The sequence below is a fragment of the Salmo trutta genome, chromosome 37 (genome assembly GCF_901001165.1).
Source record: "Salmo trutta chromosome 37, fSalTru1.1, whole genome shotgun sequence".
Taxonomy (NCBI): Eukaryota; Metazoa; Chordata; class Actinopteri; order Salmoniformes; family Salmonidae; genus Salmo; species Salmo trutta.
Window position 1 is genome coordinate 32,718,586 of NC_042993.1, and position 12,877 is coordinate 32,731,462.

General features: G+C 48.5%; 1 protein-coding gene across 1 annotated transcript in view; it reads right to left on the reverse strand.

Annotated features, from left to right (window-relative positions):
- LOC115177405 (neuroendocrine convertase 1) overlaps positions 1–12,877 on the reverse strand; it is a 60,957-nt gene that overhangs the window by 20,448 nt on the left and 27,632 nt on the right. The window lies entirely within an intron of this gene.

The following is a 12,877-nucleotide window of genomic DNA, read 5'->3' on the forward strand; positions in this document are numbered from 1 at the left end:
ATCATCTGGAATATCACTTATATATTGCTTTTGTGTGTCCATGTGTACAGTCACCAGTCAGTCTTTGTCTGAGTAGATTTTATTCTAATGTGCTTTAATTGATGCAGCGTTATGTGGTGTATGTGGTGTGTGAGGTGTGTGAATGTACATGTTAAGGTGACTGTGAAAGCTTTTTAGAAGGTGTGTGTGTGTCCTAAGTGCATAAGGAAATGCTTGTGGGTATGGGTACCCCTGCTCTAATGGTTCCACACGAGGAGGCAACAAGTCATTTCCAGGAGGAGGATGTTGTCCTCTGACACAATCACTTCCTATTCTGTCCGGGGAGATAGAGGGCCGCTGTTGGCGCTCCCGTAATTGTGCTCGACGATTGATTCTGAACGATGTGCCGTTCATGGACTGTAATCAAGCCCCATTATTCACTCTTTACCGCCACGATCAGGCCGCCGCCACACAATGGCTCTCCCTTAAACAGCTCTGCCTTATTCCCACCCACCTCTATCTCTCTGCCTCTCTCTCTCCTCCATTCCTCTTTACCTCTGTCCTCCACCCATCTATCACTCTCTCCTACACCCCTCTATCCTTCTCTCCCAGACTGCCTTCACACCCAACCCTCTCCCTCTGTCTCTCCTCCATCCATCTTTCCCCCTCTCGCTTCTCCATCCCTCTTTCCCTCTATCCTCCAACTCTCCATCCCTCTCTCCCAGAGACGAAGGCTGTAATAATCACGGTTGTTAGGCCGAATGCTGCCGTAACGCTCCCACAACATTCCCAGTGGTAACCTCAGAGGGTGACAAAGAGCTCATAGTGTAATTAACATCGCTCCATCATTAATCTGCAATAAGTGAAAGTCATTAGTCTGGATGACGGGCCTCTCTCTCTACCGCTCTCTCTCTCTTTCTCCGTGTTTCTCCCTTCTCTCTCTCTCTCAGTGAAGTCAGGGAGAAGGAGCTGATTTATAAGTCAATCCGCTCTCTCTCACCCTCTCTCTCCACCACCGTTTCCGTCACTGCAAGAGAAAACAGAGAATGAGGACTGGCAAGGGGGTCCGGAGGACTTACTGACTTTTAACATGCGTAGATGGTGGGCAAGGCGCTGTACACCCTCAGCGTCAACGTTAGACACATCAGGAGCTTAGTGGAAGTGAAGGGGCATCAGTGGCAGGGGGAAGTAGGGTCTGAGAGCATGGCAGGGCACAGGTGGAGGGTGCTCTATAAGCTCCCAGTGACAAAAATGTCAGGGGACCTCTCTCTCTCTCTATGAGGAGGTCTCATTAGTGAGACAAAAAGTCAAAGTCTCTCAAAGTCACCTTCTATTGGTCATTTACATTTTCCTAGATATTTCTCCTTGTATAAAGGGATGTGCGCTCTGTCAGTTCATTGAGTGATTGGCCCAGTGACGGACGGTCATTTTGCCGCCCAATCTCCCCCCTCTCGCACTCTCTCAATTCAATAAATGCTTTATTGGCATGAATGGATGGTTGCCACTGTTGCCAAAGCAATAGATATTAAGTATTTCATAAATTAACAATCTTTCTCTCTCTCTTTACCAGCCACATCTCTCTCTGCTCTGTCTGTCTATCTGAGGGGGGACCAGAGTTCCTCTTCTGTGTCCCCAAACAGCAACAACAGGATTAATGGACAGAATCTAATCCCACACTATCACCACCACTGAGCCACCAGCCACGACTCATCATTAGCCATGTAGAGATGCTACTCTTATAACATGTAGGCTAAGAATCGGGAAGCAAGTACAGGGAGGGAATTGAATAAATAACGGAACATAGAACAAAACAAGAAACATGAGTAGCGTACAGACATAAAACAGAGTCAGTAACGCAAGGGGGAAAGAACCGAAGGGAGTGACAGATATAGGGGAAGTAATCAGGAAGGGGATGGAGTCCAGGTGAGTCTCATGAAGCACAGGTGCGCGTAATGATGGTGGCAGGTGTGAGTAATAATGAATAAACTGGCGATGTCGAGCACCGGAGAGGGGGAGCGGGAAGAGACGTGACAACTGTAGTCGTCTGGGACAAGATCATTTGGGTTCACTTGAATACTGTGGGCAATATTTATATATATACTTTTAAACAGTTAAACTTAAACTATCAGGTTTCATCTTTGATGTATGACAAGTCAAATTCAGGATAAAAAAAAAACATTGATAGCAAAGACCCATTGTGCTATTGTAGGCCTGTCTTCCATCCACAGTGTGTGACTGTGTGGGCCGTGCTTCAGCTCCTCCTCATAAAACGGAAAGTGTTAGCGACCGGGGCTTGTCACCTCTCTCCTGTTTAGTGATTAAATATACCTTCCTCCCCATTGCCCTGAACCGGGCGCTGTGCAGCTATTAAATCCCAAGCTTCAATAGATCGATCAGGGTTGGCCTCAACTCCACAACCATAAAACTGAGCAGACATATATCTGATAGAAAAAGCAGTAGGAAACAGGTTTATCCACTATAGAACATGATGAAAATGACAGATTCGATGTCCTGCCACGTCAATAAAATGCTACAGCTGAATTGAGCTGAGGATATTTCCAGTGAAACTCCCCACTCAGCCATCAGATGAGATCCCTCGACTAACAGGCGGGATATAATACACTATATTGGAAGAATCACCTGACTATAACATAAAACCTGAGTAAAATGTATTTTTCTTACCCTACATTTTCCCTTATGCCAAACTTTATGTACATATATTTTCACCTTTCTTGAAACAAATGATTAATCAGCAACAACGACAAAAAACATTGTTCCCATTGTATAACCGTTTATATAACCGCATTTATTTCACAAGTCTTTTACGAAAGGGTATGAATGCAAAACAAAAATCCCAAGAGCTAACAATTAAACTAAACTTACAAAGTACAAAATGTATTTCTAAATCAACAGATATACCATATGCAGGTAAACAAGATATCCCTAGCCTCCAATAACAAAACAGGCATGTGACCCTGTGATTCTAATTGCGCTGTGTTCTAATCAGCCATCTGGTTCCCCAGTCTGAGCCAAGCTGACGAATGAGTGACAGGCCATCTTCTGTCCACCCAGCACGGGGAATGTAAAATCCTGACCCCCTCCAGAACCCCTCCAGACCAATCTGCAGCCTCAGATTCTCTGCATCTCCTTTCACTCACCAGTGGAAACTTCTGCCCTCTCACAACTCTCCTGTTCTTTTTATCTGTTAGGACTCAGGCTCCTCCCCTCACAGTCTCTCCATGGCCCCTCTTTGTAACTGTCGAGGAACCCTTTCCTTTTTTGTTCCCCAGACAGTCCTACCCAGGACAGAACCATTCTCTGTTGACATTCACACCATCTGGTTGTGGCGGGGGGGGGGAGGTGCTTCCACATGCAGAATGTGAACTCGTCACGCACTTTGAGGTCCGACCCTCGCTTTCTTTCTGCAGTCCGTGTCTAAGAAACATCGATACGGAAGCCTACTATAACTCCATCTATCATAACATGTAAAAACACAGAACTAACGACTGGTCAGGGATACAGTCCTCTTGGTCTCTCCCCCCTCTCTCTCTGCAGTGGTACATACCACTAAATCCCCAATAGAAGTGTCTCTAAAGAATCACTCAAGCTGGACTAAGCAGCTGCCTTTGAGTTAGGTCATTTTCCCAGGAGCGCGGGAGAGTGGGGCATTGGCAGGACCTCAGAAAAAGGACACCCATCTGTTCTCCCAGTGAAAAGGTTGGTGACACCTTCTGTGGTACCAACAACCCCTAATTAAGTGGCCAGGAATGCGCCAGCGGCAGACTATGTGATTGGGTGGGTTCGGCCCTGCTTATCGCCGCGGTGACACGGCGAGCCCCCCACTCCTCACCCTCCTCTCACCCCCTCTCCTCCACACATCTGTCTATGTATGGCAGGTAACAATGACAAAACACCGGCAGTATTACAGGCTTGATCCGACTTCAGATGTGGTTTACGAGCTATTAGCCTAGATTATTGTGTATTTTTGTTAATCCCTATGTATCATGATTAACAGCAGTATGTTTTTAAACGCAGGATTGGAGGTCCGGACAAATCCCACGGTGATCAAACGTCTCCCTTGAGCTGTGCTACACGCACACATACATTGATTTGATTTAACATTGAACTTAAATGAAATAACAAATGGACTTACTCAATTCCACCGATTTCCATCTCACTTACAGCCAAATACCTCTCTCCAGAAATGTTCCTAATTAGGCTTATTAAGTAATTAAGACAAGAGGTCTTAATTAAATCGGTGCCACTGGGACCTGCACAGCGCAAGGCCTTGCCATAAAACATTTTCCTCCTTTGTTGGTTTAAATGTTAATTGCAAGACACACAATGCTATTTATTGGAATGAAATATTGATGGTTTTCACAGACTTTGTTCACATAGGTCCATAGCAGGATTTGAGACAAGAAAAGCTTTAAAAACACTACTCAAGCCAGCATTTGACACTCCTTTTAGGTTTCCTTAAAATGGCTTTTGGAGATTTATTAGACAAGTGTCCATCTGACAGTAAATTGCAGAGGCAACAATGAGTAGTGCTAAAACCCTCCTCCTGAAATGTCAAGTGAATTACCTTGCAAAGAGTTAAAAGTTTAATGAAATATCTGTCAGGAGAAAATGAGGGGTTTGGCACAGGCCTTGGTATGGTCTCTTCAGAGAGAGGGAGAGAGAAAGAAAAAAAGAGAGAGAGAGAAAGAGAGGGCAGCAAAATGACCGTCCATCACTGGGCCTATCACTCAAAGAAGCGAGGGTGTAAACATCCCTTTATACAAGGAGACTTCTCGAGGAACATTTTAAGGATCAATAGCAGGTGACCTCATTCTTAGCATCCAACATATTTTTGATTTGTCGCCCGAGTGCTATTCAAACACAAATTCAACGTGGGTTTTGAAGATGAAATTCTGGGGGACACTTTTGTTGGATGCACACCAAGCCCCGGTCCCTCTGAAGGATGGTGCCCTTGTGAGTGAGCATAGTGCTAAAAGCTTTGCAGAAGATTCCATTCAAAATCCCAAGTGTTTTTTTTTTTTGTTTTTTTGCTGAGCAAAGTAACTAGTCCTTGATACCATAGATTAGAACCCATTTGCCGTCTATAGTGTAGTACATGAGCATCAAACATAGTTGAATCTCTCCTTTTTAGTTTATTAAAGCATCTGATACCCACAGTCGTTGGTCTTATATGGAGTTGTGTGGGTTTTTTTTTACCATGGGACATTTGGGGTTCATTAGTCCATAAAGAGATTCATATACTCTTGTTAGCAACTCTCTCCATCAGGCACTTTTTGGGAATTGAAACACTCGGGACAAAGTTATTGGGTGAATTTTTCTCCCTTGGTTATTACTGGTGCAACTCTAGGGCAGCTATATATCCTCAGATTCTTTTCGACTAATTGTGTGGTATCGCAAATGAACTCTGGATTGGGGGAAAAAAACAGGCAACCTTATTTGGAAATTTCTTGTATTTTTCTCTCCCTCTAGCAAAACATCAGAATTGCTACTTAGCATGAATTATACATTAGTGGGGGTGGAGGGCACGGGGACCCTCTCGCCCGCGGCGCTGTGGGAGTGGGAGTGGGGTAGGGGTGTAGACGGCTGTCCGCACGCCTGCTGCACACCCCCGCCGAGAGAGAGCTCACCCCCCCCCCCCCCCGCAGGAAGTACAGCGCTCCACTTCCCCTGTCCCTCTGGGCATCACACACAAATCAAAATCAAAATCAAATCAAAGTTTATTGGTCGTGTACACAGTTTAGCAGATGTTATAGCGGGTGCAGCAAAATGCTTGTCGCTAGCTTTTAACAATGCAGTAAAATGTCAAACAAGTACACAAATAATAAAACAATTTAACATTTTAAATAACATTTAAAAATCAAGAAATGTAGGAACGCATCAAATCAACAACCCAAATAGCACTGTAACAGTAATCCAAGTGCAATCTTCTGTATATGTATATACTTTACACCGGAGGAATTTACACAAGAAATACTAAGAATGATATGTACAGCAGTAGATATATTAGAGTGAGCTATGTCTATAGTGAGCTATAGTATACACAGTGGGGGAAAAAAGTATTTGATCCCCTGCTGATTTTGTACGTTTGCCCACTTACAAAGAAATGATCAGTCTAGAATTTTAATAATAGGTTTATTTGAACAGTGAGAGACAGAATAACAACAAAGAAATCCAGAAAAACGCATGTCAAAAATGTTATAAAATGATTTACATTTTAATGAGGGAAATAAGTATTTGACCCCTCTGCAAAACATGACTTAGTACTTGGTGGCAAAACCCTTGTTGGCAATCACAGAGGTCAGACGTTTCTTGTAGTTGGTCACCAGGTTTGCACACATCTCAGGAGGGATTTTTTCCCACTCGTCTTTGCAGATCTTCTCCAAGTCATTAAGGTTTCGAGGCTGACGTTTGGCAACTCGAACCTTCAACTCCCTCCACATTTTCTATGGGATTAAGGTCTGGAGACTGGCTAGGCCACTCCAGGACCTTAATGTGCTTCTGCTTGAGCCACTCCTTTGTTGCCTTGGCCGTGTGTTTTGGGTCATTGTCATGCTGGAATACCCATCCACGACCCATTTTCAATGCCCTGGCTGAGGGAAGGAGGTTCTCACCCAAGATTTGACGGTACATGGCCCCGTCCATCGTCCGGTGAAGTTGTCCTGTCCCCTTAGCAGAAAAACACCCCCAAAGCATAATGTTCCCACCTCCATGTTTGACGGTGGAGATGGTGTTCTTGGGGTCATATGCAGCATTCCTCCTCCTCCAAACACGGTGAGTTGAGTTGATGTCAAAGAGCTCCATTTTGGTCTCATCTGACCACAACACTTTCACCAGTTGTACTCTGAGTCATTCAGATGTTCATTGGCAGACTTCAGACGGGCCTGTATATGTATTCTTGAGCAGGGGACCTTGCGGGCGCTGCAGGATTTCAGTCCTTCACGGCGTAGTGTGTTACCAATTGTTGTCTTGGTGACTATGGTTCCAGCTGCCTTGAGATCATTGACAAGATCCTCCCGTGTAGTTCTGGGCTGATTCCTCACCGTTCTCATGATCATTGCAACTCCACGAGGTGAGATCTTGCATGGAGCCCCAGGCCAAGGGATATTGACAGTTCTATTGTGTTTCTTCCATTTGCGAATAATCGCACCAACTGTTGTCACCTTCTCACCAAGCTGCTTGGCGATGGTCTTGTAGCCCATTCCAGCCTTGTGGAGGTCTACAATCTTGTCCCTGACATCCTTGGAGAGCTCTTTGGTCTTGGCCATGGTGGAGAGCTTGGAATCTGATTGATTGATTGCTTCTGTGGACAGGTGTCTTTTTTACAGGTAACAAGCTGCGGTTAGGAGCACTCCTTTTAAGAGTGTGCTCCTAATCTCAGCTCGTTACCTGTATAAAAGACACCTGGGAGCAAGAAATCTTTCTGATTGAGAGGGGGTCAAATACTTATTTCCCTCATTAAAATGCAAATCAATTTATAACATTTTTGACATGCGTTTTTCTGGATATTTTAGTTGTTATTCTGTCTCTCACTGTTCAAATAAACCTACCATTAAAATTATAGACTAATCCTTTCTTTGTCAGTGGGCAAACGTACAAAATCAGCAGGGGATCAAATACTTTTTTCCCCCGCTGTACATAAATATGCAATGCGTATAAACAGTGTAACTAAAATGCTATGTACAGTAGTAGAAATATTAGAACGAGCTGAATCAAGATGAAAGTATTTAAATACAAACAGTATGTACAAAAGTAGTTATATATGATAAGTTAACATTATTAAAGTGACCAGTGCTCAATGACTATATGTGCATAGGGCAGCAGACTCTAAGGTGCAGGGTTGTGTACTGGGTGGTAGCCGGCTAGTGACAGTGTCTAAGGTGCAGGGTAGGGTCCTGGGTGGGGCCGGCTAGTGACAGTGTCTAAGGTGCAGGGTAGGTTACTGGGTGGTAGCCGGCTAGTGACAGTGTCTAAGGTGCAGGGTAGGGTAATGGGTGGTAGCCGGCTAGTGACAGTGTCTAAGGTGCAGGGTAGGGTGCTGGGTGGTAGCCGGCTAGTGACAGTGTCTAAGGTGCAGGGTAGGGTACTGGGTGGGGCCGGCTAGTGACAGTGTCTAAGGTGCAGGGCAGGGTACTGGGTGGTAGCCGGCTAGTGACAGTGTCTAAGGTGCAGGGTAGGGTACTGGGTGGGGCCGGCTAGTGACAGTGTCTAAGGTGCAGGGTAGAGTGCTGGGTGGGGCAGGCTAGTGACAGTGTCTAAGGTGCAGGGCAGGGTACTGGGTGGTAGCCGGCTAGTGACAGTGTCTAAGGTGCAGGGCAGGGTACTGGGTGGTAGCCGGCTAGTGACAGTGTCTAAGGTGCAGGGCAGGTTACTGGGTGGTAGCTGGCTAGTGACAGTGTCTAAGGTGCAGGGCAGGGTACTGGGTGGTAGCCGGCTAGTGACAGTGTCTAAGGTGCAGGGCAGGGTACTGGGTGGTAGCCGGCTAGTGACAGTGTCTAAGGTGCAGGGTAGGGCACTGGGTGGTAGCCGGCTAGTGACACTGTCTAAGGTGCAGGGTAGGGTACTAGGTGGGGCCGGCTAGTGACAGTGTCTAAGGTGCAGGGTAGGGTACTGGGTGGTAGCCGGCTAGTGACAGTGTCTAAGGTGCAGGGTAGGGCACTGGGTGGGGCCGGCTAGTGACAGTGTCTAAGGTGCAGGGTTGTGTACTGGGTGGGGCCGGCTAGTGACAGTGTCTAAGGTGCAGGGTAGGGTACTTGGTGGGGCCGGCTAGTGACAGTGTCTAAGGTGCAGGGCAGGGTACTGGGTGGGGCCGGCTAGTGACAGTGTCTAAGGTGCAGGGTAGGGTTCTGGGTGGTAGCCGGCTAGTGACAGTGTCTAAGGCGCAGGGTAGGGTACTGGGTGGGGCCGGCTAGTGACAGTGTCTAAGGTGCAGGGTAGGGTACTGGGTGGTAGCCGGCTAGGGACAGTGTCTAAGGCGCAGGGTAGGGTACTGGGTGGGGCCGGCTAGTGAAATTGTGTCTAAGGTGCAGGGTAGGGTACTGGGTGGTAGCCGGCTAGTGACAGTGTCTAAGGTGCAGGGCAGGGTACTGGGTGGTAGCCGGCTAGTGACAGTGTCTAAGATGCAGGGTAGGGTCCTGGGTGGGGCCGGCTAGTGACAGTGTCTAAGGTGCAGGGCAGGGTACTGGGTGGTAGCCGGCAAGTGACAGTGTCTAAGGTGCAGGGCAGGGTACTGGGTGGTAGCCGGCTAGTGACAGTGTCTAAGGTGCAGGGTAGGGTCCTGGGTGGGGCCGGCTAGTGACAGTGTCTAAGGTACAGGGTAGGGTACTGGGTAGGGCCGGCTAGTGACAGTGTCTAAGGTGCAGGGTAGGTTACTGGGTTTTATTCGGCTAGTGACAGTGTCTAAGGTGCAGGGTAGGGTACTGGGTGGTAGCCGGCTACTGACAGTGTCTAAGGTACAGGGCAGGGTACTGGGTGGTAGCCGGCTAGTGACAGTGTCTAAGGTGCAGGGTAGGGTACTGGGTGGGGCCGGCTAGTGACAGTGTCTAAGGTGCAGGGCAGGGTACTGGGTGGTAGCCGGCTAGTGACAGTGTCTAAGGTGCAGGGTAGGGTACTGGGTGGGGCCGGCTAGTGACAGTGTCTAAGGTGCAGGGTAGAGTGCTGGGTGGGGCAGGCTAGTGACAGTGTCTAAGGTGCAGGGCAGGGTACTGGGTGGTAGCCGGCTAGTGACAGTGTCTAAGGTGCAGGGCAGGGTACTGGGTGGTAGCCAGCTAGTGACAGTGTCTAAGGTGCAGGGCAGGGTACTGGGTGGTAGCCGGCTAGTGACAGTGTCTAAGGTGCAGGGCAGGTTACTGGGTGGTAGCCGGCTAGTGACAGTGTCTAAGGTGCAGGGCAGGGTACTGGGTGGTAGCCGGCTAGTGACAGTGTCTAAGGTGCAGGACAGGGTACTGGGTGGTAGCCGGCTTGTGACAGTGTCTAAGGTGCAGGGTAGGGGACTGGGTGGTAGCCGGCTAGTGACACTGTCTAAGGTGCAGGGTAGGGTACTAGGTGGGGCCGGCTAGTGACAGTGTCTAAGGTGCAGGGTAGGGTACTGGGTGGTAGCCGGCTAGTGACAGTGTCTAAGGTGCAGGGTAGGTTACTGGGTGGTAGCCGGCTAGTGACAGTGTCTAAGGTGCAGGGTAGGGTAATGGGTGGTAGCCGGCTAGTGACAGTGTCTAAGGTGCAGGGTAGGGTGCTGGGTGGTAGCCGGCTAGTGACAGTGTCTAAGGTGCAGGGTAGGGTACTGGGTGGGGCCGGCTAGTGACAGTGTCTAAGGTGCAGGGCAGGGTACTGGGTGGTAGCCGGCTAGTGACAGTGTCTAAGGTGCAGGGTAGGGTACTGGGTGGGGCCGGCTAGTGACAGTGTCTAAGGTGCAGGGTAGAGTGCTGGGTGGGGCAGGCTAGTGACAGTGTCTAAGGTGCAGGGCAGGGTACTGGGTGGTAGCCGGCTAGTGACAGTGTCTAAGGTGCAGGGCAGGGTACTGGGTGGTAGCCGGCTAGTGACAGTGTCTAAGGTGCAGGGCAGGTTACTGGGTGGTAGCTGGCTAGTGACAGTGTCTAAGGTGCAGGGCAGGGTACTGGGTGGTAGCCGGCTAGTGACAGTGTCTAAGGTGCAGGGCAGGGTACTGGGTGGTAGCCGGCTAGTGACAGTGTCTAAGGTGCAGGGTAGGGCACTGGGTGGTAGCCGGCTAGTGACACTGTCTAAGGTGCAGGGTAGGGTACTAGGTGGGGCCGGCTAGTGACAGTGTCTAAGGTGCAGGGTAGGGTACTGGGTGGTAGCCGGCTAGTGACAGTGTCTAAGGTGCAGGGTAGGGCACTGGGTGGGGCCGGCTAGTGACAGTGTCTAAGGTGCAGGGTTGTGTACTGGGTGGGGCCGGCTAGTGACAGTGTCTAAGGTGCAGGGTAGGGTACTTGGTGGGGCCGGCTAGTGACAGTGTCTAAGGTGCAGGGCAGGGTACTGGGTGGGGCCGGCTAGTGACAGTGTCTAAGGTGCAGGGTAGGGTTCTGGGTGGTAGCCGGCTAGTGACAGTGTCTAAGGCGCAGGGTAGGGTAATGGGTGGGGCCGGCTAGTGACAGTGTCTAAGGTGCAGGGTAGGGTACTGGGTGGTAGCCGGCTAGTGACAGTGTCTAAGGTGCAGGGTAGGGTACTAGGTGGGGCCGGCTAGTGATGGCTGTTAACTCATTTTGGTCCCAGCTTTGATGCACCTGTACTGTCTCCACCTGCTAGATGGTAGTAAGGTGAGCAGGCCGTGGATCGGGTGGCTGAGATCCTTGATTATCTTCTTGGCCTTCCTGTGACACCGGGTGCTGTAGATGTCCTGGAGGGCAGGCAGTGTGCCCCCGATGATGCGTTGGGCTGACCGCAACCCCTCTCTGGAGAGCTCTGCGGTTGCGGTCGGTGCAGTTGCCGTACCAGGCGGTGATACAGCCCGGCAGAATGCTTTCGATGCTGCATCTGAAGATGTGATTGGCCAAGCAAAATTTCTTCAGGCTCCTGAGGTTGAATGCATTCAGCTAAATGCTGAAGACACATTTCGGTTTAATGCATTCAGTTGTGCAACTGACTAGGTATCCCCTTTCCTTCTCCCTTTCCCTACTCAGCCCACATCAATCAAACACACATTCTCTCACACACACACACCATGCATATTGAATATGATCAAACACATATTTACACACATATACCCTGAAGTTTTATCTCACACACTCACACAATCCATCATATCTACACAGCTACTGCTACACACCGACACAAAACAGACATATTCTTTTCTCTCTATATCCAACGACATACACTTTGCGTACACAAGCAAGAACATAGATTTTCTCAGGTCAGAAGCTACATTTAGCCACAGCCAATGCGAAAAAAGACGACTAGCTGATGAAGTTGACTGTATTAAGGATAGAAATTGGATCGTCTCTGTGTTTATCCAACACCGTCTAATTCAATATAAACACCCAATCAGGAATCAGGGTCAGAGGTCAACGTCACATCACCACACTGGCCCCCATTCTCATCCTCCTGCTGCTCATTAAGCCTCCTAATCAACAGGAAAGCCAGTATATCACACACACACACACACACACACACACACACACACACACACACACACACACACACAGGACTTCTCCTTCCTGTCTCCCTCACTAAGTATGTAACAATTACACAAATAGATTTTTTCATTCATAGGAAATTCTACTATTTTGGATTCACTCATATATTATTACATGAAACAATCGTTCTATTAAAAGTGGGATTGTTGCTCTGTGAATGAACCATCTCTTTAATTACCTTGCCTCTCTGTAGTAAAACACATACAGTTCAGAGGCTCAGAGTAATTGGCTTAGAGAAGATGTACAAAAAGAAAGAAGGAAAAGGTCTCCATAATTAATCCATCTATCAGGCTGGCCGTGAGAGTTAGCAGGGCAGAGCCGCCTCTGCCCTGAGACCATGGATTCTCCTTATTCATCTGGGTTTTATAGACCACGCTGAGTTGTGGCGGTATCTATAAATCGTAGAGACTGTAGAGAGTGTAGCAGTGTGTGTGACCTTGTCTGTGTGGTGTCCTATAGGTGGGCTGCTTGCCTGTGTGTGTGTATGTGTGTGTGTGTGTGTGTGTGTGCGTGAGTGACGCGGTGACCAGTGGCCCTGATAATCTTTATGATAAATCATCCCAGTGCAGCCTGCCTCTACAGCCATGATGACTGACAGCTCTAAATACCTGGGAGGGTAGCAGGGTGGTTTAAAGGCCTCCAGCATTCGCGGCTTCGGCTCGGGACCCCAGTTTCCCTGTGTAAAAGAGCAGCAACATCCAAAGCCCGCAGTCTCAAATTGTCATTCTAGC